Source organism: Clarias gariepinus, chromosome 15 (assembly GCF_024256425.1).
Source record: "Clarias gariepinus isolate MV-2021 ecotype Netherlands chromosome 15, CGAR_prim_01v2, whole genome shotgun sequence".
In the NCBI taxonomy this organism is placed as follows: Eukaryota; Metazoa; Chordata; class Actinopteri; order Siluriformes; family Clariidae; genus Clarias; species Clarias gariepinus.
This window is the reverse complement of record NC_071114.1, coordinates 20,723,795-20,750,696: the sequence shown is the minus strand read 5'-3', so window position 1 is coordinate 20,750,696 and position 26,902 is coordinate 20,723,795.

Here is a 26,902-nt window from a genome sequence, read left to right as displayed (position 1 = left end):
TTAGGATTTTTTTGTTAGCAGTAGTTCTCTCTTAATCAAAGCAAAGGGTTTGAAGCTCGCAAGTACACAAACTGCCTGCTCCTGTGTGTTTATTTTTTTTTCTTGTCCCTTCATGTTGACCCATGGCTAGAGAGGAAGTGATCTCACTCATGCCGCTGCTGAGTTAGCATGTCCTCCTCAAGACACCTTTCCACCCCAAGTGCCTGTGTCAGGCACTTTCTTCCCCAGAGAAAACAAGTTAAAAGACATGTGTGTTCAAGCCACTGTTCCCTCGGGCAGATCCTGTGTCAGGCATACAAACGGGACATTTATGTTGTCTCAGATTTGCACTGTCCAGTAGAGCAAATATCAGATGTTTGGCTTAGTCTTATTATGTACACTACATGATACCGTATGTACCAGTCAAAAGGTTGGATATAAGTTTGGAGTTATTATTTTTTTATGTTGTAGAACAATACTGGAGTTTTTCAAAACTATGAAATGAATCATATGGCATTAGGTAATTAAGAAGAAGAAGAAAAAGAAGAAAAACAACAACATTAACAACAGACAGAGAGAGTGTGTGTGTGTGTGTGTGTGTTCCCAGCAATGGATTGTCACCACATCTGGGGATCCCAGTACCCTGCCCAGCACCCTAAGTCTCCTGGATAGGCTCCAGCCCCCAACGCCCAATAATGCAGTACAGACGATGAATGAGCGAGTAAGCGAGAGTGAGTGTATATTTACTGTTTATTTAACTATTTAATTTAATTATTTAATTTCATTTTCTTAGCTTTTTCCATACAGAACCTCATGTTAGAACCGTTATGAAGGTTCTCAATATAAATGGTTCAAAGGTAACTATTGCATATTTAGATGCCTTCAGCATCGTTTAACAATGGAGAAAGAAATTTCAGGAAAGACCATGGAATTTATTTACTGCTTATTCCAATGAATGTGCTAATATGCAACATCACTATTAATTCTTGGGAAAGTGTTGATGCAAATTGTCAAGACACTCCATTCTAAAATCACTGCATTTGTGCAATTCAGTTATATTTATATAATAACATAATCTAATGAATTTACACTTTGTTTATTATTTTTCACAGAGCAAACATTGAACAGAGAACATGGAAGCCAGACTCCACTAACCTAACCAGTGGCTTACACACCACGGTCAGTGTCAGGACAACACCTACTTGCTAACCGGGGACAGGACATGTACACTTGGTGTGCCTTCATAATTTTACTCATCTTTTATCAAGTTATGGTTAAATGAATCTTGGAGGACAATGTGGTCCTAACTAAGAATGAGTATCTTTATCTTGGAATCATCTTTATCTCAGCAATTGGTTGACTTTTCCTATGTGACTGTATAGTGTAATTTAATGATTTATAATCCAACTAACAAGTGTTTCTAAACCTTATTCCCGTAAGGACAACTGTCTTCTACCACACCCACTTAAATTACGAAAAGGCTGTTAATTACGTTGTTGATTAGTCAAATTTGGTTTGCTGGGAGCCAGGAGCTGAGAAAGGAGCTCAGTGGTCCTCCGGGACCTGAGTTGAGAACCACTAACCTAGAAGAGGTGTCTGGCTCTGCTCAAGGTTTCGTTCTCATGTTGTCTCATGTCTTTACTTGCCAAGGTTGCTTCTGCTCATTATAGATGTAAATCTATTGGGTTATATTGTGTGTGTAAAGTTTTGTTACAAATAAACCTAAAATAAATCGATAACTTTCACTGACATAAAAATCATTAAAATTTATTAATGTCACCCAGCATAAGCTTTACTTCAGTTATAAGGGTAAACACTAACCCCCTCCAATCTTCAGGCAAAGTGGTTTGAGAGTGGTGATCTGGAATCCATAACAGCGTGGCAAAAAGGCTTAGCCTGCATGGTTGAGTAATCGAGCCCTTCCCATCATCCATCACCATGACATTACACAAATGTCACTGCAGAGAAAGTCACAAGCAACCAGGCACACACTGAGAGTAGGTCACCTATTTCTGAAAGAGATGCAGAACCACAGCTTGAGCTGGGATCAACATGAGAAACCAGACTGATACTCCCTGAAGGAGCCCTTCATCTGCTCACTGATGCTTCAGGCTCTGCTGTAAAAACACATTTAGAATAAATGCATGGAATGGGGTAATATATAAAAAGAGTGGTAACACAAATGATTTTAAAGCATGACAATGTTTGTATGAACAAATCATAGTTTCAGGTCATGGGTATAAAAATCAGTACATATTTAAAAGGAATGCAAGAAAGATGCCGGTCCTGAGAGCACCTCAAAAAAACCTAGTGAACTTATTTGATTAGAACAAGAGCTGATATTGTGTGTTGTGGTCAGGTGAGACTGTATACATGGAGTTTATATTCAAATTAAAATTTCACACTGAAATGGGGGACAGGGGTAGCTCAGTGGTTAAGGCATTGGACTACGGGTCGGAAGATCCCAGGTTCAAACCCCACAACCACCAAGTTGCCACTGGTGGACCCTTGAGCAAGGCCCTTAACCCTCATCTGCTCAGATGTGTAATAAGATAAAAATTTAAGTCGCTCTGGATAAGAGCTTCTGCCAAATGCCTAAATGTAAATGTATACATGGAGTTTATATTCAAATTAAAATTTCACACTGAGACATGATATACAGTATATTGAATCCAAATTCAACCTACAACTACAACATAAAATTGAAAACAATATGATAGAAAAACAAAGCAACATTAAACCACAACCTTATAATGACCTTATATAAAACACATTACATAATACAACATAACATAAAACACTTAACACTAAATAACTTAAATAATATAATATTATTATATGACATATACTGCATGATCTTTAATATATTTAATAACAAAACACAAAATGATTCATAGAATAAATTGCACTTCACATTTTTTGTTAATCATTAAATGCATAATATATACAGACATAACCCAACATTGTGTGACAGATTGAAGTATTACATATGTAAGCATATCAAACTTTTCACAGCATACAACATAGTAGCATAGACCATGTTATAATATTTGAGTATATAGAATAACATATTATATGGGATATATTTATTACATTTAAACAATGAAAAACCATAATATGCATAATGAATTACAGTTTACATTCCAAATTTAACATTATATTTGTAATGTTATACAGAATATAACATTACACGAACAAACTTCATACAACATGACATACAATTGTAAAGCAAATCATAAAATAACATTCTCAGATTATTTATTTATCTGCGAAAGAATTATATGCTAAATAAATGTACAGTTTACAGTTTGGATGAAAATTCTAGCTATAAAAGCACTGTATAACATAATATAAAATAGCACAATGTAACGTACCACAGCATAACCTTTTTTTAAAAAAAACCCAACAACAAAAAACAGTTCATTACCCAACATAACATGCCATAAATGTTAAACTGCCGGGGGTAGCTCAGTGGTTAAGGCATTGGACTACGGTTCGGAAGATCCCAGGTTCAAAAACCCCACAACCACCAAGTTGCCACTGTTGGGCCCTTGAGCAAGGCCCTTAACCCTCAACTGCTCAGATATGTAATGAGATAAAAATGTAAGTCGCTCTGGATAAGAGCGTCTGCCAAACCCCTAAATGTAAATGTAAATGTAATAAATCGCACTAACATATTTTTTTTAGCCATGCAGTCTTTAAATTATACAACAGTACTGTATATTACAAATTATACACATATGTTAAAATTTTAAACCTAAAATGTAAACCTTTAAACCAATATACAACCTTTCATCTTTTAACTATATACTGTACAACCTAGCTTTAAACAGAAATTGAAATTAAATTGAAACTACAATATACTGTTCCACTTAACCTAACACACAACATTTTGAGTAAAGAGGCATTATTTAAATTATATTAAACTTAAATGAAATAATGATATGCACAATTCTAGCCACAGGAACTTTCCACACCATGAAGTAAAAAACACACCACAATGGAACAATAGACAATGTAACATATATAGAGTAACACAGCACATAACACAACATAACATCATAGCACAATATTTTATTAACAAACTTGCATTCATCAAATTATATTACAAATTCTAAGCAAAAATACATATACATTGCAGTTTATAGTTTTAACTTAAATTGAAACATGAAATTGTTTATCAACAATTAAACCTTAATTCTAGCGACTAGAACTATACTGCATAACCTAACACAACATAACATAACATACTGAGTGTATTACATACATAATGTGTACCGTTTAAGCAAAAGGCGATTGCTTTTTTCACTTTGGCCAGGAAATGCTCAACATATTCCAAATATAAATTGCTTGAAAATAAAAGACAATGACATACAAAATAAATTGCAAAAAAATTGTTTTTATTTGGAATGAACAATGTAATATATTAGAATATTATTTATTACAAATCTTAAACAGATCGTCATTCGGAAAAAATAATTTAGAATCAAATTAAGACTTTAAATCGAAAATATAAAGTCTTAATAAGAAATACGAAAATATACTGCATAACATTGCATACATAATACCATCTAACAACATATAAAATAATAGCATATATAATTTTCCAAAACATGTCAAAACAAGACAGCATATAAAATAATATCACACACCAGAGCACAAAATAGCACAATGGAACATTTACTGTAACAATGCTGCATATTAAAACATAACATGACAAAGTTAATATCTTCATTTACAAAATGTACCTTAAGGTTTATTAAGAAAAGTTTTTGTGAATTTTGTCAGCAAGCATATGTTAGGTTTGATTTGTTATACATAAAAAAAAAAATCCCACATAATGGTCAGTTACAACAACTCAGTTAAAGCTGTCATGAATAGTTACTTATTAGTGCACCTTAGTGTCAGTCTTAAACACCGTGCATATTTATATTTTTTATATATTTTATTTATATAAATTATATATTTTTTAAATATTTTTAAATAATACATAATAACCAGGATTATTTTTGCTAGTGACACTGCTTGTGTATAGCAACTGAAAAACAACTAGCAACTATATGATACGATAAAATACAATAAAACTTTATTGTCTGATTAACCAGAAATTTGCTTTGCATCTAGAGTGTTATAGCTCCATACAAAGTGCATATACAGTATGTGTCATGACATTAACATAACCCATCATCATCATTATCATCATAAAAAAAAAAATACAATTCTGATCCTTTTACCTCTTTAACATTTAAATTAAAAATTGGATAGAAAAAGATTGATATTTTCTTTCTGTTTAGGCACTCTATATCATCTTCCCAATGGAAAAAAGTATGTGCTCTGAGCTTACAATGCAACCTATTCTTAGTAATTTTCTTAGATAATTGTAGTGTGCATTCATTGTACTCTTCTTGAAGTGCTTGTGCAGCTTGAATGTCAGCAATTATGAACACACATTAGACAATCTGAAAAGCTTTAATTTGGATTACACGGACAATCTACTATACTACACTGTACACCATATAGGAAAATGCCTTAAATGATATAACCATATAATAAAGCGAAAATCTGTTTGCTTGCATGAAATAATCTATAATAGTCAAAAATAGTCTCTGTACAAAAGAAATATGCAATGTTTTATTGCACTTATAGTCCAAATTTACTGACCATGACAATGGTCAATAAAATGTGCTTATATCATTTTAATTGTTTAAGAATTAGTCACTATTGGTAAAGGAAAATTCCTTGACATTCAAATAATAATAATGATAATAATCTCTACTGTCTTTTTGGTATATACAGTACACTGCAGACGAGTTTATGAGAGATGGTTTACGCCAATAATGGCCACTCTTGTCTTCTAATCCAGGAGAGATACCAGACATGCATCAGCAAAGCATTTAATGGTACATTGAGTTAGAAGCAACACAATCTTTGTTGTATAGTGTGAAAAATTGGAAGGAAATAAAACAGCACTGAGGGGCACCAGAATTAGTAGTCACGCAAGAAGGGTTAGTTAGGAAGTCAATGTACCAATAAATAAGATATTAATTAACCTCAGAGTTTGCATCTTGGTCATTAATGTTTTAGGTTGCCTTGTATTGAAAGCAGATAAAAAAATCTATAAAGAGAACTCGTGTATATGTATGCTGTGGTCTCTCTAAATAGTATTCAATGAATGGGTAAGTGAAATGATGGCATATTTTGTTCCACAGCATACCCTACTGTACTGTATATGCAGACTGATAGGGGTCTAATTTACCTGATAAGATAATGAGCTAGAATCTTTTCTAGCCGCTTCGTAAGGTTCAAAGTAAGAGCTACTAGCATGTGGTTTTTATATTCCTTATGAAATATCTTTTTATAAGGAATGTGGAAAAGGAGTGACATAAGGCATTTTCCAAATAGCTGGTATTACATGCTCTTATACAGACTACTGAGATATAATTTGCCAAACTAGGGTCAATTTTCAGGCATGGGATTTAAGGGTGGAGGGCTTTAAATTATCTGGGCCTGTTGCTTTTTTGGTTTGTAGTCAACTAAATATGTTATGTAGTTTGCCAATTTATACTTAATTATATTAATCATCTTTTTGTCACTTTCATTCCTGTCATCATTTATTTTATATTCTATTGCAAAGTTAGCAGGAGCATGTAATTTATATAATTCACTTCGGGTTACTTCTACTTTTTTTCTCTCATCTCATGGGTTTGTATGGAACTAAATAAAGAAATGTGATACAGTATGCTTCTCTTTTGTGTGTTGGGCTGATTATCTAAGATGAAAAATGAAAGTGCACTATTCACGTTGAGGTAAATCAGTTAAAGGCATTATATAAGACGAGGGAGAGGGTGTTTGGTTTGCCCGCTAGCACCTGTTTCATATTAGATATAATGTGAAATAATCTAGAATAGAAATAATCTAAAACTTTTGCATGAAGAAAAAGTGCCCTCTATTATTTGAACAGCACTTCCATACTGAGATTGTTCTGTTTTTCCATTTATTGCTGGTAGAAAAAGAAAAAGAGTGAAAAAGATTTCTTGTTAGCCACGAAACATTCACTACTACAGATCACATGTGCCCTCTTTATTGCACTCACCTGTTATGTGTTTTTTTATTTATTTGACACGCTATTTAAGTTTTTCATTTTACTTGTAACTTTAAAATAGAGTTTTGTTGTGCGTAGCTTTGTGGATTAGTACCATGGTCCCAATCTCTTGTTTTGCTCTGCATGTAATTTTTGTTTTGTTTCTGTTTGTCTTTTACTTAATGAAATGCATTTAAGACTCCACTCTGAATGCAAACAGTTAACACTACTTTACACAATAGACTTCTACATAAGTTTTTATTTTTATTTTTTTTATCTGATGCCACTTCATTCATGTTTAAAATGCAATAATATAGGGCTATATTCCCGCTCTTTCATAAAAAAAAAAAAAAAACACTGAAATTATAGGGTAGGGTTTTTACCCTATATAGTTTCTTTTTCCAATAAATGGTTAATTTGGTCGAGCAAATCTAGTTCATAGGTTAGTGCTTACATAGTCAAATGCTTTTTAGTGTTTATTAGCATGGCTAATTTGTTATTTATGACAGGGCTAATTAATGATTACCGTAAGGCTCGTGCACAAGTTTTGACCCTGACAGTAGGCTTTCTGATCACAAAACAGCTTATTGTGCAGTTTAATCAGCTGTTTAAGGGAAAATTATAATTTATAAAAATTACATTTGACTGACTAATATTATAACACATTAGTTTACATTACAAAAAATAAACTTCATCTATATAAATAAAAGGTTTTGTCTGTACATTGGTCAGTACTTCCTCTTTCAGTTATATCTTTTGGACATTGCAGGACTCAGAAAAGGGTCTGTGTGTATGTATGTCCAGCCAGATTTTGTCACAGTATCACACATAACTGGCTGAACAGAATTTAATAAAACTTTCGCAGCACTGTACCTGGGTATTTGCCTGATTTTAACCAATCACTATAAATAAAATTACAATGCATCTACCTTTTAACATCTAGTGCTTTTTTTTGAGAAATATAGCACTTTTCCCCTCTGAGGTGGGCGTGGCTATATCAGAGGTGTCAAGTAACAAAGTACAAATACTTGGTTACCTTACTTAAGTAGAAATTTGGGGTATCTATACTTTACTGGGGTAATAATTTTTAGCCAACTTTTTACTTTTTTTACCTCCTTACATTTTCACGCAATTATCTGTACTTTCTCCTCCTTACATTTAAAAAAAATAGCCTCGTTACTCCTATTTTATTTCAGCTTGTCATTCAAAAAACAAACAAACAAAAAAACACCCGGATAAATCACGCCATCCGGATGGAGCCAATTTGATTGAGGTTGGATCAGAAGTATAAACATACCATTCCGACACCCTATTGGTTGGTACGCGATCCATCTCACCTGAACATGACATCACGTCACATACTCCAGCAAGGACGTTTAAATAAAATAGCATTTTTGGTTGATAAGGTTGTGATAAGTAGACGATTATATATACAGTGGTGTGAAAAACTATTTGCCCCTTCCTGATTTCTTATTCTTTTGCATGTTTGTCACACAAAATGTTTCTGATCATCAAACACATTTAACTATTAGTCAAAGATAACACAAGTAAACACAAAATGCAGTTTTTAAATGATGGTTTTTATTATTTAGGGAGAAAAAATATCCAAACCTACATGGCCCTGTGTGAAAAAGTAGTTGCCCCCTGAACCTAATAACTGGTTGGAACACCCTTAGCAGCAAAAACTGCAATTTTGGCCCACCCATCAATTGTTGTAATTCAGCTTTATTTGAGGGTTTTCTAGCATGAACCGCCTTTTTAAGGTCATGCCACAACATCTCGAAAGGATTCAGGTCAGGACTTTGACTAGGCCACTCCAAAGTCTTCATTTTGTTTTTCTTCAGCCATTCAGAGGTGGATTTGCTGGTGTGTTTTAGGTCATTGTCCTGCTGCAGCACCCAAGAACGCTTCAGCTTCAGTTGACGAACAGATGGCCGGACATTCTCCTTCAGGATTTTTTTTTTCACAAGGTATTTTCCCAAAAGTCTTAGCAATCATTGAGATGTTTTTTAGCAAAATTGAGACGAGCCTTAATGTTCTTTTTGCTTAAAAGTGGTTTGCGCCTTGGAAATCTGCCATGCAGGCCATTTTTGCCCAGTCTCTTTCTTATGGTGGAGTCGTGAACACTGACCTTAATTGAGGCAAGTGAGGCCTGCAGTTCTTTAGATGTTGTCCTGGGGTCTTTTGTGGCCTCTCGGATGAGTTGTCTCTGCGCTCTTGGGGTAATTTTAGTCGGCCGGCCACTCCTGGGAAGGTTCACCACTGTTCCATGTTTTTGCCATTTGTGGATAATGGCTCTCACTGTGGTTCGCTGGAGTCCCGAAGCTTTAGAAATGGCTTTATAACCTTTACCAGACTGATAGATCTCAATTACTTTTGTTCTCATTTGTTCCTGAATTTCTTTGGATCTTGGCATGATGTCTAGCTTTTGAGGTGCTTTTGGTCTACTTCTCTGTGTCAGGTAGCTCCTATTTAAGTGATTTCTTGATTGAAACAGGTGTGGCAGTAATCAGGCCTGGGGGTAACTACAGAAATTGAACTCAGGTGTGATTAACCACAGTTAAGTTATTTTTTAACAAGGGGGGCAATCACTTTTTCACACATGGCCATGTAGATTTGGAGTTTTTTTTCTCCCTTAATAACGTAAAACCTTTAAAAACTGCATTTTGTATTCAATTATGTTATCTTTGACTAATAGTTAACAGTTTTTGATGAGCAGAAACATTTTGTGTGACAAACATGCAAAAGAATAAGAAATCAGGAAGGGGGCAAATAGTTTTTCACAGCACTGTATATATATATATATATATATATATATATATATATATATATATATATAATTTTTTTTCTCATTCATTCTGACAGCACTAATGTTTATTGTAGACAACCATACAAGGGTAATTGTTACTAAGCCTGCCCTGGGTACACTAATTTTCTTGTATGTTGCCCTCACAGATTCCTGCAGCTAAGCTTGGATGTACATTTACATTCCAATAAAGGTTACTGATGACATGCCTCTGAAGTTTGACTTTTTGCACCATTAAAATACTTACAGTATAGGCAACTAGTTATCATATCTTCTTCCCCATGAAACATGTTAATGCTCAGTATTTGCATTGTACTAAAATGCATTCTTTTTCAATTGCCATATACAGTATGGCCGTTAAAAAATACAACAAAAAACAACACATTTTTCTTATTTTTTTATGAGGTGTTAGTGCAGTATATAGCCCCGTGGCAGAGCCTAAGCTTTTATCCTTAATGCTCCCCCCCCCCCACGTTACTTTTACTTTTATACTTTAAGTTGTTTTGAAACCAGTACTTTTACACTTTTACTTGAGTAAAAAGCTTGAGTTGATACTTCATTTTCAGAAGTCTTTTTAAACCCTAGTATCTATACTTCTACTCAAGTAATGAACGTGAATACTTTTGACACCACTGGGCTATATACGTCACTCAACAGAGCCAATCAACATAATAATTTACCCTGTATGGATAGACTTTGTGGAGAACACAGATATGACAGTAATGCACGTACAACCTGTACAAGCCACCACAATCCTTACAAAATAGAAAAAGTGAGTACACCATGAAAACTGAACCTATGAAAACTGAACCTTCAAAGAAGAATAAACAGATCAATGTATATTTACAGTATTCTACCTGCAGGAAGTTTAAAACCAGTTTGTCTCATATGTTCTAAAACCATGGTGCTAATGACAAGCAGTAATTGAAGCGACAAGATAAAAAATGGGTCGTTAGCATTGTAATATTTGCATGTATTCTGGCTTTTTACCATACCAACATTTGATGGGGTGAACAGCATATCATCAAATGTTGGTATTTTGGGATGCATGGGCTGCATATGTTGTATTTTAGTGCTGGTATGCTGGTGACCCTGCTTATGCTAATGCTGGTGGGAAAAAAAACTGCATAGACCAGCATAGCTGGTCACCAGCTTGACCAGCAATAATACCAGCATATATTGTGTTCTGGTGCTGGTATGCAGGGGACCAGCATCAGTGTCATGGCACTATAATCACCAGCATACCAGCAAAATGTATGCATGTCACCAGCATACCAGCACCAAAACACAACATATGCTGGTATAATTGCTGGTCAAACTGGTCACCAGCTATGCTGGTATATGCTGTTTTTTTCAGGAGGTATAGCAAACATATCTGCAGCAGTTCGAGGTGAGGGCATGAAAAACCCAAACTGAGAGCCCAATGATTTTGCACTTAAATAAAAAATGTTGAGTAGAAGTGAAGTTCTGAGCAGATTACGCAAACAAAATCTGGTTGGACAGAATTTAATGAACTTTTTGTAGTATTAAGATATCCACCTGAAGTTTAACCATAAGTGTCATAAGAGAAATCAAAATGTTAAGTAAAAGGCAATAAACAGTTATGTGTGGATTTAATAATCAGCTTTAAAATAAGCTAATAATAAGCTACTTTTTTAAAATGTAAATAAACACCTGCACCAATATATTATATATACTATATATAAGAAACTGAATATTTTTACAGGGATTATGTAATACTTTCACTGTGGAAAAGAACAGCACTAAAGTGGTATGAGTGCATTTTAGGTCATTTTAAGACAAAATCCAATCCGATCTACTTTTTCCGATTACTTATCTGAACAGGAAGTGAACAGGGGGTGTATTTGGCTGACAATAAACATAGAACAACCTAGAGTAAACAAGGCATAAGATACTCGCCCTTAAATTTTATTTCTATATATTAATACAGTAATTTAGCCAGAGACTTCTGCCGTACAGAAAGACAAGCAGACATGGAAGTGGGCTGAAATAATAATATCACTGATTACATTAAAGCTGATAAGCTTATTTTTAGCTCTAACCTTTTAACTAATTCTACAAACTCCTTAACCATCAATGACGCGTACTTCAGATAGTCATAAATTTATCAAAGGAGCATTAACAAAGCAAATTGTTTAGTATAAATTTTTGTTTAATTGTAAAATGCCCCTCTATTGACTAAAAGTTAACCCAAATAAACTAGGAATGCCAATTGTAACGTATTACTGCTGGGTATTTAAATTAATTTTTCATATGGTCAAAAAATGCAGTAATTTCAGTGTGATCAGTCTTTGTCAGGCCACAAGAAAAATGGCCAAAAGCCTACAAAGAAGCTTAAGGCCATCTGACCCCTTTGGATGCCTCTGATGTCCATGTGCACATGGCCGAACACGTCTAAACCACAAACACTTTTTTCCACACATTCTGATCTTTAATGTGCCCTCAGCATTTAATTATGGCATGTCCGAGACTGTGTGCTGTTCTGATCGGGACAACGATTAGATGACCCGTTACAGATCTGCACACAATGACTGCTTATAAAGACTGTGGGGTGAGAAGGATGACAAAAAATAATTAAAGAAAAAAAAGAGAGGCTCATTCTCCACTGACATCTCCCTTGCCATGCCACAATGCCTTTCCTATACGCTGCACACACAAGATTTATGAGCCTCTCTTCTCAATAAGGGCTATTTACTGAAAGCCACTGAGGCAAAGACAGGATGATGAGGGGTCAGGGAGTTCACACTTTGACCCCTTAAGTCGGAATTGGTGTGACATTTTGGTTCATGTGTTGAGTGGACCTAAATGGAGGAGAGAGAAGCACAGGGTAAAGACATCTGGGTAATTGGTCTGTGTTTTCTTAAGAAGAGAGAAAGCAGAAGTGTCTTAAGAAGAAATAAAGAAGAAACAGATGAGGGGGAGAAAAGAAGAGAGAAATTGTGGCATGCTGTCACGCATGGTTAGGTGCATGATTGAATTTTGGGAGCAGAGGCTGGAGAAAACAGGGCTCAGTGGTCTGTGGTAATGGAGAGTAAAGAGCTGAACTGGAGCAACACACTGTCATCACTTGTCCATGGCTTAAACCAGAAGTATTTATAACCTTTTCAATTGTAGCTGATTCGCATATAAGCAGATGACCCCAGAACGTCCTTTGGCAATTAAATTTAACTTTACTTATGAGTCATTTAGGAAGACTGAAATTAGACAGAAATATGAGTTGGGGGTTTAAATCTTGCGTTCACTCTGTGTTGCATGTTCTCCCTGTGCTTGGTGGGTCTCCTTAAAGAATTATGGTTTATTCCAATAGTCCAAAAATATAAAGTCTAGGTTGATTAACATTGCCAGTTTGCTCATAATGTGTAAATTTCCCCCGGAATAGATTGGCACACCACCCAGGGTGTATCATGTATGGAATCTATTGGAGAGCTTGGTGCAAATAATGTTTATAATTTTAATCGGGAAGGTGTAAGCAAAGGAAAGCTTAATGTTTAGTATCGAGCCAAATCAGAAAGCAATTTTATGGTCAAAACAGTAAAAAAAAAAAAAGAACAGACCAATACAGAGAAACTGGATTAAAAATAGACAGTAAAATGGGCAAATCAGGAAATAATACAGAGAATTGCAGGGAAATGGAAAAAATAACAAAGATTTTCGGCCATGCTCGATTCCCGTCTGTGTGCATGGTGTTTGCATGTTCTCCCCGGTGGGTTTGCTTGGTGGGTTTCCTCCCTCATTCCAAACAAATGTAGGTAAGGTTAATCGATGTTTCCAAATTGCCTGTAGTGTGTGTGTGTGTGTGTGTGTGTGTGTGTGTGTGTGTGTGTGTGTGTGTGCGCGTGTGTGTGTATGCTCTGCAATGGATTGGCACCCTGTCCAGTCTGTACCCTGCCTCATGCCCTAAGCCTCCTGGGATAGGCTCCAGGTCCCATGACCCTGAATACAGGATAAAGCCGTACAGAAGATGAGTGAGTGAGTGATCTTTCTGTATGACTCTACCTTAAATTGCTCCTTGGCGATAAATAAAGTTTTTTTTTAACTGAACTCAGTTGAAATAAATTAATTAATATCTGGTAGTGGAGAATTCTTTTTTTTTATGTAAAAAGAAAAACCCTAAAAACTATACAAAAAAAAAACATTATTCAGTTTCTTTAGCATATTTACAGTGGGTATAGGAATGCCATCCCACTTTAAAATGATCTCATTTTGTTACTTTGCATCCTGTGATAAAAAAAAGACAGTTTTTGTTTTATCCAGCTGTATTTAGTCAGTGCAACTTTTAACAGCTGTGTAAAAGATATAACACCAACGCGTCAGAAAAAAAAAAAAAAAATTACCCCCCTTCTAAAAGGTCAGCATGAAAAGCTGAAGCATTCGGCACAATCAACTATAGGTGGCAAACACTGTCAAAAGGTCTCCAAAGTAAAGTTGTGCACAGGCACAAATCAAGAGATTATGAATTATATAACAATAAACTGATGACCAGATCATGAGCACCCAAGGCTCATTCATGCCTGGGAATATCAGGCTATCCTATCTGGCTATCCTATTCAGCGCACCACAGACTGCCAAACATGGGACCCAGCAGGCAAAGAGCCCCCAAATCAGCCTCCAAACTCTCCAGATCGCAGTCCCGTTGAGCACTCATGGTATAAACCAGAAAAACAAGTCTGATCCACATAGGCCCCACAGTACTCAAAAGATCCACTGCCAACATTCTGGTGCCGGACACCACACCACACCCACAGAGGCCTTGTGGAATCCATAACTGAAAACATTTCAGGTCACAATTTTAACCATATTGTAGCGTTTTTACGCCAGGAAGAATGCTGAAGAGACGAGTGAGCTTATTTGCTACCCAATGCAATGGCTGGGAGTACTTTATTAAGCACACAGCATGTAAGGCATGAGCAGCACCTTCACTCAGGAGCCTACATCCAGTTCAGCACTAGCTTGAACTGGAGCACATTTCACACGTCACACCCCCCTCACACACAACAGGGCCGAAGCCACTTACCCAAACACCTTTCCCCATCACGGTGAACACACCGACATTCCCGCAAGGCATGCTGGTCGTCAGCCGCCGCCCCGCCCACGCCACAATATGAAGGATTTTCTCAGGTTGCCATGTATTCTTTTTATACATTCTTCAAAATCTTATTTCAGATTTAATCGCCTCTTTACTATTACAGTATAATGAACTAATTTGTTCTTAAAAGGCTTTCAACTAGATTTTGAAGCACTAGTGCGATTAACCTCCAATGTTGGGTAAAGATGCTTGTAGTGCAGTCAGTGCTCCAGTTTATCCCAAAGATGTTCAGGTGGTTTAAGGTCAGGGCTTTGTGCATGTTGTGATATTTTCATAAGGAAACAGATTTGGTCTCTATAGTTCCAGTGCAAGAAAATTGCAATGCGACAGCAGAAAATGAATAAAAATGGTCAAGCCTCTGTCCTGAACATGTCTCAGTCATCTCAGCCCATGGTCACTATGGAGCACTAAAACTAGTGGGTCCCTTTTTTAAAACATTTTTTATAGGGCAATATTAGTGAGTCATGCTAACCTCTGGTTCTCCTGTGCAAACTCCAAGAAATAAGTAACAGTATGTCTGATGGATTGGTAATGAGTATTGCATGTTTTACTTACAGTAGATTCATTTCATCTTTAAAAGATTGTAGCTGGTATCAAATGTTTAAAAAGCATGTTGTAGCTATCCTTACATAAACCTATATTAAACTCAAGTGATTTAATAATAATAATGAGATACAGTTTGCAGAAGTTGTTTAATAAGTTATTGGTTCAGTTTAATTTCTGGTAACATCCCTGAATGAGAAATGCACAGAAATTGCCAACTGATTGAAAACATACTCAGGTTGGAAAAATAAATAGGAAGGGTCTGTCAAGAGCAGGCTTTAAATCAAATCAAACAGGCAAACACGGTAACAAGGAGAGCAGCGGCTCGAGGGTGAATGAATAGAGGGCTTGTTCTCTCCAAATGTTGCTTTTTTTCACTCTAGAGTCCAACATTTGTCCAGCTGGACATCAGCCATGTATATAACAGAATCAACTCTGACGTAAATTCTATAGAAAAAGCAGACATTAGTATTCCCATTGCTTTGAAATGAAACTTCTTCATTCCTTATTGGGTGAGGATGTTTTTTTTTTTTTTAAGTTTTTGTATTTAATCTGTTGCATGTGTATCTTATTGTTTATGTATCTTCGCAAAATTTGTAAGCCTGATAATTATATATCATAGTGTGGTAAAATGTTTCATGATGCCATATTTTCATCTGTTCCAGAATAGAAGATAAATTTGAAATGTATAACATATGAATAAATATTATTATATGTAATATAACGATGTAAAAGCCAAATTAATAAAACTAACTTTAACAAAGATAAACATTTTGGAGACATTTAACCATTGAGTCTAATGTGTCAGCATTTTGGGGGAAAAAAGGCCTAATTCAAACTGCCAGCCCAAATCTGGTTTTGTAACTTCCAGCAGTTTGGAATCAGATTCAAATTTGATTCCTAAGGATGCTCTCCTTACTCAAATTCAGATTCCAATCTGTTTATTATGTCCTTTGCAACACAATGCGGAGGTCCACACAATCACGTTGTATGGACATGGATCATTAGAGAAAAACAAGTGAAAAGATGAAGAAGGAAGACATGGACCATGCCTAGATAGTGATATGACCTGAAGGGTCAGATATCTACTTTTATCTATCCACTCTTATCTGTTTATGTATAAATAAATGTCATTTAATATCACACATCACACGTGTAACACTGTACCAGTTACCATAGTGATTAATTGTGTGTTTGTGTGCATATGCGTTAGCGTGCCCTGCAATGGACTGGCACTCTATCCACCGTGTACTCTGCCTTGTGCCCTAAGGCTCCTGGGATAGGCTCCAGACCTCCACAGCCAGATGAGGCCATGAAGTGTAAGTGGAAAAATACATACTGGTAATGCACCATCTACACTTTAAAGCTGCTATAATGTATATGATAACGGAAATTTACTGTTAATTACATAAACAGTAAATCTAAAATCATGTTGTATTGGGTATAATAAACTGAAAACCATAATCCTTGCTATGAGTTAAATATACAAATGGTATAAGTAAAATAAAACACTTACAGGTGTGTTAACATCAGAAATAATCTACACTACACTGATAATGTGTGACATCACCCAACCATATGCTCTTATTAAAATGAAGTGCATTGCAATCTCTATCAATAGCATGTCCTCATACTAGTTTAATAGAGCATAAACTTTTTTTTTTTTCTCTGGTCTTTCTTCCACATGCAAACTCATTCTTTAGTAACTTAAGTAAACATTAAAAGCTCCTTCCAAGATGAAGATATTTAGATATTTATGTTTGACATAAATAAATAGGAAAAGAGATGTTTGGGAGACCTACTGTAACTAGTGCATGGGGATTAGGAAAACTTATAGAGAAGATCAGAGGGGAAAAAAGATTTTTTTAGCAGTGGAACATAAGGTCTATATAATATTTAGTAATTAAATTAGTAAGCCAAACTTACAAATAAAATGGCACTAACCAAGCGTGATGAGATACGCAAGGTCAGGGCAGCAACTGGACAAGCTATAAAATATATAGAGTATGTGCACAGTGAAGTGACTGATATTTCTTCCCCAAGGAATTAAGTGTTTGTATCCACTAGTTTAAACTGGTTTAATGTTCAGAGAAGTAATAAAACATAAGATTAAGTCATTAAAAGGGATATAAGATTGTATATGCTGAAATGGAGCTGAATAGATTCATCCAGCAGAGCCATCCACACTAAGCAGTGCAATGCAATGTAACAAAAGAAAGAAATCAGGTCTACAGTTCTCAAAAGAAAAGCATAGAAAGATCTGTCCGCCTTGCAATAACTAATCCACTTGCTGATTCATGTAAGACTGAAAGTAAGTCATAACATATGACCATACAATCACTTTGGGCTAAAACTAGGCAAACTCCCACAGAGCTGAGAATAATTTATAAACAGACGTAAAGAGACATTTTTCGTGGCTAGCAAGTTGTTTATGAGCCAGATCTGGGCCAAAGACTGTTGAGGTTTTATGATTCAATGTTCCATTATCTTCCAAAGCAAACAAGCTGAAATGACACATAACTGTGAAATCTCAGCTATAGCTAAATAGTTGATAGGAAGCCCAAATCCCACTTTTTTAAAGCTTACCTTGTCTTCGGTGAAGCAAACATTTGGTGCACTGTTAATATCAAGCTTTAAAATTGGACATGCAAGTATGATTCGTGCCATTAAAAATTTAGGTAACACAAATCAAGCTGAAATTCTTAAACCTTCAAAAAGGATGTTTTTTTATTAATGTTGTTATTTAATAGGCAGAACATTCTTCCTGGGGGAACATTTTCGCTTTGAGGTGTACATTAATATAATTTGGTAAGCTATTCACCGCAGTCTAGTAATTTGGATCAGGTGTGGATCAAACTTCATAGTTTTCCAATTCCTGCTTTCAACTTCCTTGTTTTCCACATTTGTTTGTGTTTTTTTATATATTCATCAAAAGCTGGATGTCACCTTTCACAGTAATAAATTGTCTACCTTCATATGAAATTTAATGTCTCACTGTTGTGAAGCACTTAGTAACAGACATGTTGCTTTGCGACTGAAATTTGCAATGCAAAAAATATCAGGACATCACAAGGCAAATATCTGTAATGAAAGGAAAATAAATAAATAAATAAATAAATAAATAAATAAATAAATCTGGCCATATACTAAAACTGTAAATTTGGCTGTACATTGAAGATATTTGCGAAAAAATTATTTGGAGAGACCCATGGCAAAAAAACTCCAAGATGAGGTCTCATATTAATCTCTTCTTTGTCTCCCAGACAGATATGAGCCGTCTTTAAGACTTAAATGAGACTTAGGCGTTTTCTGCATCTTCTCAGATATGTCTCAAACATGTGGCTCATTATTTTTAAATCTCAAAGATAGTTCATATTTGTCTTTTGTGTGACTCACATATGCAGAAATGAGCCATTTTTGAGACTTGAATGAGATTTTAGCCATTTTCTTAATCTTCTCACTGTAAATGTGTCTCAAATATGGCTCATTACCTCTAAAGCGCAGGGATAGTTCATATTTGTCTTGTGTCCCCAAAGCAGTGTTTCCTACACATAAATTACACAGTACATGTAAACTGTGCATTTAAGTTTTTTCATACGATCCTTATTTAAAATTTTGCTTAGTCATATGTGTATAGTTAGTTAAAATAAAATAAAATTTAGTTCTTTATATTAAAGAATATATTCTGCTGAAAAAAGTCACTCTATATTGCACAATCCTGATGCTTTGGGGTTTAAGGGCTAGGGTTCTCTGACAAAGAGTGCCATCTACACTAAAGAATGTTAAGTAATTTTTTTTATACTTCATCTTACTCTTAACATACAGTACGGGTGGATGAAGAGGAGGGCTAGTAGGTTGGATCTCTAAAATGAAGATATTTAGATAAGTGGGTTGGTAACTAAAGGCAATTACAAAATTGCTTTGTAATAGATAAATGTTTTATTTCAAAATGTAGCTTATTTATTTTAAAAGAAATCCAACCATTATCATACAGTACACCCAGGTGTCCCTAGTTAATCAAAATGGCTAACCTTTTATAAATGTGTACGCCTTAATGAGGTTATTGAAATTAAACTGGCAAATGGCAAACTTACTTTACAATCTGAACAAATGTCATTACTAATAAAGAACTAAAATACAATATACAAAATACTTTTTGTATAATAGTTTTTTATCGAGAAGTGAAACAATGAGATAATGTTCGTGTTCAGTGATTTCTGTATACACTTATCATTTAAGACCAAACCTATTTTTGATCATACATTTATGACTAAATGTTTAACATTTTTTTCATGGCCACCCAATTTACATTTACATTTAGGCATTTGGCAGACGCTCTTATCCAGAGCGACTTACATTGTTATCTCATTACACATCTGAGCAGTTGAGGGTTAAGGGCCTTGCTCAAGGGCCCACCAGTGGCAACTTGGTGGTTGTGGGGTTTGAACCTGGGATCTTCCGAACCGTAGTCCAATGTCTTAACCACTGAGCTACCCCTGTCGCAATTTAGCCTAAAGTACATGTAGATTCTAATAAAGACATAATTTTACACAAGTTTTTCCACATATGCTCTAAGCCTGCAAATGTTCAAGTGTCCAGTGTGTTAGAGCAGTGGTTCTCAAACTTTCAAGCCAGAACCCCCTATTTAAAGATCGACAAGATCTCGCGACCCCCACTATCAAAAACAAGCAATAAACATAAGCTTTCCACTGTATTTTGACCGTATTTACTATACATCAAAATAACTTTGGCTTACCTTTCAATAAGAAGGGTGTACTTGTTTTTGGCAGCACAAAAGCGTCATTTGTGGCCTGATGGTGGATACAGCTACCTGCAGATCAACTTCAAAGACGTGATCAGTATTTATTTTTTAGAAGCATTAGAAGAAATTTTTGCTTGTTAAGCAATCATGTGTTTTTGACCCTGTAATTCCTTCTCTTATTGGCGGAAAAAGTCTATAGACTTTTTAATAAACAAATGATGTTTCGTCTCCAAATCCCTTTGCATTTTGCCGGGCTTCATACTTTCATGAGCAAGCACTGCTGAATAGATTACACATTGAGGGAAATCTACGTTGTTGACAGTAGAGCAAGTGAATCATCTCGGGTTACTTTGCTGTAACCCTGTTCCTTGAAAAAGCGGGAACGAGATGCTATTGGAACATCTTTCTGTGTTGGCGGTTGTGAAGCATTTGTGTATCAAACGCGCCAAATTTCGCCATATATAACCTCGGTCAGGTGACGTCATCTGATGGGGCGCACTTGCAGGTTATAAATAGGAGTGAACCGGAAACATTCCTCAGATCTTTTTGTCTTCAAGACAGCTTAGTTGTGTCTGCGTGTGTGTAAAAAAAGGAAACACTTTTTAAAACACTCACACTTAATCAGTAATATCTTTACGAATTAGAAAATATTTATTTATAGCATTTACTTGTAATACTGAAAAGTGTGTATTATAATCACAAAAAAAGACCCCGCGACCCCGTGAAATTATTCCCCCAGTTTAAAAACCACTGTGTTAGAGAAGTGTGCAGCGAATCGCCAGGCCTTGGTGTCATGTTAGCGAAAAACACTTTATCATTCATCCAGACCTTTAGGTGGCGGTAGCGCACCACCTACTTTGCCTGCCGCAAAAAATATATATATTTTTTAGTCAAAATGTAAGATAAAACCAGAGTCTGTGCTAAAAAAAAAATATGTGGTATACTTAGCTTAAATTTAACACAGCTTACATTTGTTCTTAAATTGCAAAAGGAATTCAAATGCTCCCTATGGGTGGTTTAGCATGTGGATTAGCATATCTAGGTAACTTTTTCAATTCAATTTTATTTATATAGCGCTTTTAAAGAATTTTTTATTTATATAGCGCTTTTTTTTAAAGAAAATATTTGGAAGTGTGTATGTATGAGAAAAATGTCTAGATAATAATGAGATGAATGAATTGTCTCTGATGAGCAAGCCAAGGGTCACAGTGACAGTGGCAAGGAAAAACACTTGTAAGGTTGAATTATTATTATTATTATTATTATTATTATTTTAACTAGTAAAAATCAGTCAGCTGGTTACAGTATTATTATTATTATTATTATTATTAGGCATGTCCCAAGTTACCCAGTGTGGTTTGACATATTAAGTTACTTTTTACCCTTTTCTTTTTTAATAGTAAGTTAATGTTACTGCATGATCAGTTTTTGAAAACCAGTAGTTTTATTATAGAGTGTTCAGTGTTTAACAGTAGTTACCAGAACATGTAACTTTAGAGACAGCGGTTAATTATAGTCTATAAAAACTTTTTTTTTTTTTTCATGGAAAGGTTATCTTGATAGGAGAATGTTCCGGCGTCTCCATCAGCACCACATTATCAGTCAAGTAAACACCAGCCCATGAACAAGGCCCACCTCTCAACCTTCAGAAAGTTGGGAATGGAGTAGCTGAATGGTGTTTAGGTAGTGTTTTTTATATTTTGTTTTATAAGTGTTTATATATATATATATATATATATATATATATATATATATATATATTTAGTTCCATTAGATACAAACTTTGGACAAACTTGTTGGACATCCACCACAAGAGACTGATGTAGCCGGTGAGAGAACTTTTCCTGGCATTGGCCTGTTCTTGTAGCCCTTACATACAGCAGGCAACCAATTTTCCTTTAAAAAAAATCATCCTCTTTTTAACTTTTCACTGGAAGATTGTCACAATGCTGTGGCCTTTGTGTAACTCCTGTATAAATCAGACTTTAAGGTGAGCAGTGCAACACTTAATATCTTTGTCAGGTTAGGTGACCTTTTGTATCATTTAGTGTCTCAGATTTTGCTAGTGTCTGTTATACAGTGTAAATTGTAAATTTATTACTGTGTGCTGTTCATTAAGGATTTTTTGTGTTCAATAAAACTATAATATTTCTTATTTGTGTTTCATGCATCTCATTTATATCTGACTTTAATCTCATTATAGTCTTATACTGTATATGGCTCATTTGCTTCTCCTTTAACTGCAGTTCTGTTTCTCATCTACATCCCAGATTTCTCAAATGTTTCTCAAAAGTGTCTCACTTTGTGTCTGTCATGTCTTTTTATTTTTCCTAAGTGGGCTTTAGGAGAAATAGAAAAGTCGAGTTTGTAATGAGACAGCTCAATTCAGTCTCATGAGACAAGAAAAAGCCAATTCTGAGCAACAAAATTTTGCCATGGTGACGTGAGATGAATAATAGAACATATCAAGCTGTTTTTTGAAATGTTTGTCTGTTTGTTTATGGCCACATCATGTAAAAAATACTAAACAAATTTTTAAAAAGGGTTTCAAAGGATTTATTTGACTGAGCTTGCGGTCAAAATAGGCTTTGTTACATTGCAATCGGCCCACAGGAATTCAAAGGATGTCGCTGTACTGTACATTTTTAAATACCTGTTTATAAGTGTGCAATTAAAACCTACTTGATAAATAAATTTCACACCTTTATGTGTGTGTGTATATGTGTATATATGTATATGTGTGTATATATATATATATATATATATATATATATATATAGCACGTAGGTGTTTTTGAGAGAGGCAAAAGTTAAAGGAAATTACTACATTCAGAACTAATGGCACTGTGTCATACAATATAGCAAAAAGAGGTAATGTTTTGTGTCCTCTTTGATCTAAGTAAAGAATGCAATAAAGAGAACTGTCTCTAAAAGCAAACAGTTTTAGCATTGTCTGTAAATCTCAACATTTTAGACACTCACCCTCAAATATATAATACATTTCCAAGACTTTAAATGTTACAAATAATAAGTTAGCCTTTCACCAGAGAAGCGAATGCACTGACCATGAAACATAGAGGATGTATGTGTAAGAATGCTTTTAGAGATGATAAGACCTGGAAATTGCTGTTTTGAAAGAGAGAGAGAGATGACAGCAGAAACATATAAGATGTCTGTCTTTAGGCATGGCTGAATCAATAAAAGATAGCAAGTTTGCTCATGGAAATGAAGCTCTAAGCCAGCAGGGCGGCTAGGATCTCTGACTAACTGACCATGAAGCATTGTGAGCATTGGACTCACGTGTTTACACACACACACAGACCAAGAGAAAGAAAAAATGATACCCAAATGGAGTTCGGCCATTTACCACTGGGCCATTAGTCATACACACCACAGTGAATATTGCATTGGTCCAGGTCTATCACAGTTAAACAAAGCTTAAGAAATCTGGACACTGGCTGGAAAGCATTCAAAAGAAAAACCACCTCTGGAAATTTTGAGGATGAAATAGAAAAAAAAGTGACTTTTTTTCTGTGCCAAAACAATAGAAGTTACAGTATATACACCACTCTCTATTTTTAGTCTCTCATAATCTAAACTTTAAGTGTTTATATTTAATTCGATTTAACTTCAGTCTTTATACTTACACATACTCACTCACTCATTGTCTATATCGTTTTATCCTGTATTCAGGGTCAGGGGAGCCAGGAGCGTATCCCAGGACACTTGGGGCCAATCCACTGCAGGGCACACACACATACTACTGACAATTTAGCCTAATCTGCATGCTTTTGGACTGTAGGAAGAAACCGGAGTACTAAAAGGAAACCTACCAAGTAGGGGGAAAACATGCAACTTCCATGCACACAGAGACAAGAATCGAGCCTGGCCGGGAATTGAACCCAGACCCTTAAGGAGTAAGGCGACAGTGCTAACCACTACACCACTGTGCCACCCACTTATACAGTACATACTTATTATGAATGCAGGTTTGCTAAATAGTAGGCACAAGTTGAACAATCGCTTTCCTCAACCTGCAACACTGAGAGCAGATAGCTTCCACCCCAGATACAGACTGGACCATGGCTTGGAGAAAATAAGGCCGAGATTATTATTTACAGGTGATGCAAGTATCAGTTCTCAAAAAAGATGGTTCACACTTCACCAAATGTACTAAATAAATGGCCAAGTTTAGAACAGTGAAAAACATTAATCACTTCATATAAAGTGGAATTCAGTCCTTCATAGTGGAAATTCGTGTGTTTTATCCACATCAATGTTTTACAGATTTGTAATCATTTAATACCATATAAGATACAGTACTTGTGAACAAGGTAGAATTGCAGAAATTAGATCAGATCCTTAAACAAACTATATAAATGTTTGAGTGTGTGTGCAAGATTGCACCATTTAGATATGCTACACATACAAGGACTGTATTATTTCCTTTTTTATTCACACTAATACTACAGTTTGCTCTAGCTTCCTGTGCTTCCATGCACATGTGTATTCAGCTTACTGTGGTTTATCCTTGTCAGTCACAAACCACTCAGAAAAAGAAATTGTACATAAACTATGAAGAGGTCTTTGGCTGTAGCTATTTCCCATTTGTCTTCTATACACAAACATAATTGCTTATAAATTTGATCTAGAAAATCACATAGTCAAACTCCCGGGTGGTTTCTGAGGATGTCAGTAAGCATCCTAAAAAAAAAAGATTTGTGACTGCATCATAAACCATTTAGTCAGAAGTATGTGCAAATCTGTATAGTATGTTTGGTCTTCTGTACGAAAAAACTAGGTACTGAAAAAAATCCTTTTTTTACTTATTCTATACAGTTTTGGTAGATCTTAGATTCAAATGAGATATTCTGTGATGCCATTTTCATCAGAGGACTTCTCATTCATATTAGCATGTTTTACACATTTATTTTTAACTGCGCGTAGACATTAGAGAGAAAACAACATCTTTTTGCTGGGCAAGAGTTCATTTTGAAGCAGAGAGCATTAAGGGATTTGTCCAAAGGGCTTAACTGTGGGAACTTGTCTCTCAGATCAATAGCTCAGAGCTTTAACTACAGAGCCATGACTGTCCTGATATACACAGATAAACTATAAGATTACAAAGCAAAACTTAATACCTAGTATTGTGTAGGTTCCCCTTGTGCCACCTGGGCAGCTCTGTCTCTTTCGGGAAATACTCCACAGGACCTCTGGGGATTTGTTGTGGTGTCCTCCTCCAGAAAGTTGACAATGGATCCTTTGGGTGCTGTGGGTTATGGGGTGGCGCCTCAGTGGATCCGCCTTATTTGTCTGCCACATTTTGTGGGTACTCAATTGGATTGGGATCTGGGGAGTTTGGAGGCCAGTACTGCGATATACCGGGTGATCTGGTTCTTTTCAGTGTTTTGTGCTGCTTTCGCTTTTCTGTGGGATCAGACCAGAAGGGCGACCTTTGGTCTCTTTGTGTATGGGTGAGCCTTGGGTGCTCATGATCCTGTCACCAGTTTACTGGTATATCATTGATGATAAGCATTATTCTGTTATTGTTTTTTGGAGTCAGTGTTATGGCTACTTGGTGTATACACGTTTTCTTTTGATTAAAAAAGCGTGACAGTGGAACATATGCTTATCATATCATTTACGAAAGGTGAAAAAATGGTTAAAATATTCCTTTTATTCCTATCCATCTAATATGCATTGTAAATTAATTTGTTAAAAACTGCTTGAATCAACTAAACACAATAGAGAAATGAACCATACCACCCACAACTTCTGCGTCCTAAAATTAATGATTGATGCCAATCATTAAGCTTTCTAAAGCTTGCTTTAAAAGGCCTCAACCATCATGTTCACATTTGATGTGTTCCAGACAATCTCTTTTCTTTATCATCAGTCTTGAAGACTTGCAGTTCCTCAGATATGATTCCACAGACTGATATTTGTTCAAAACTGGCAGTTCTAAGCAGCATGTGGGTTGGTGTAATTTAGTTTCTTTGTCCTTGATGCTTTTAACTTCCCAATCTAGCCTGAAACAATGTAGTTATTGCAGTTGCTTAGACATTATGAGTCAATCTAGGGCTCTGGAGGATACTCTTCTAGCTTTCTAGGACACAATAATGCAATTTAGGAATCTGATATGCTGCACTTGTGCCTCTGTATGTGACTGTGTACACAGACTAGTGTTTGTGTTAACTCTAATATTGACTATGTTGGACAGCGCAAAGGATAAGGATGGCCTTTGAAACCAACATTTGTACATGTGATTACCAGCAACTAAATGGGTCATCCGCTAGTATTTATGTGATTAACGGGAGAGAGACAGTATATTATACCTATACATGGTTTCCTATTTACTGTACTGTTCCTATTTTACAGTATTTAACAGTAGAATTGTTTCTGGATCAGTTGTAATTTAGTCAAACAGTCAATATTTAGTGTCCCAGGTTTGCAGTGGTGGCTCAGTGTGTTGAGGCTCTGAGTTACTGAATGGAAGGCCAGCAGTTTGAGCCTCAGCTCTGCCAGGTCGACGCTGTTGAGCTCTTGAGCAGGGCCTTTAATCCCTGCATGCTCCAGGAGCGTTGTATAATGGCTCACCCTGCACTCGAAAGAAGAAGAAAAAGAC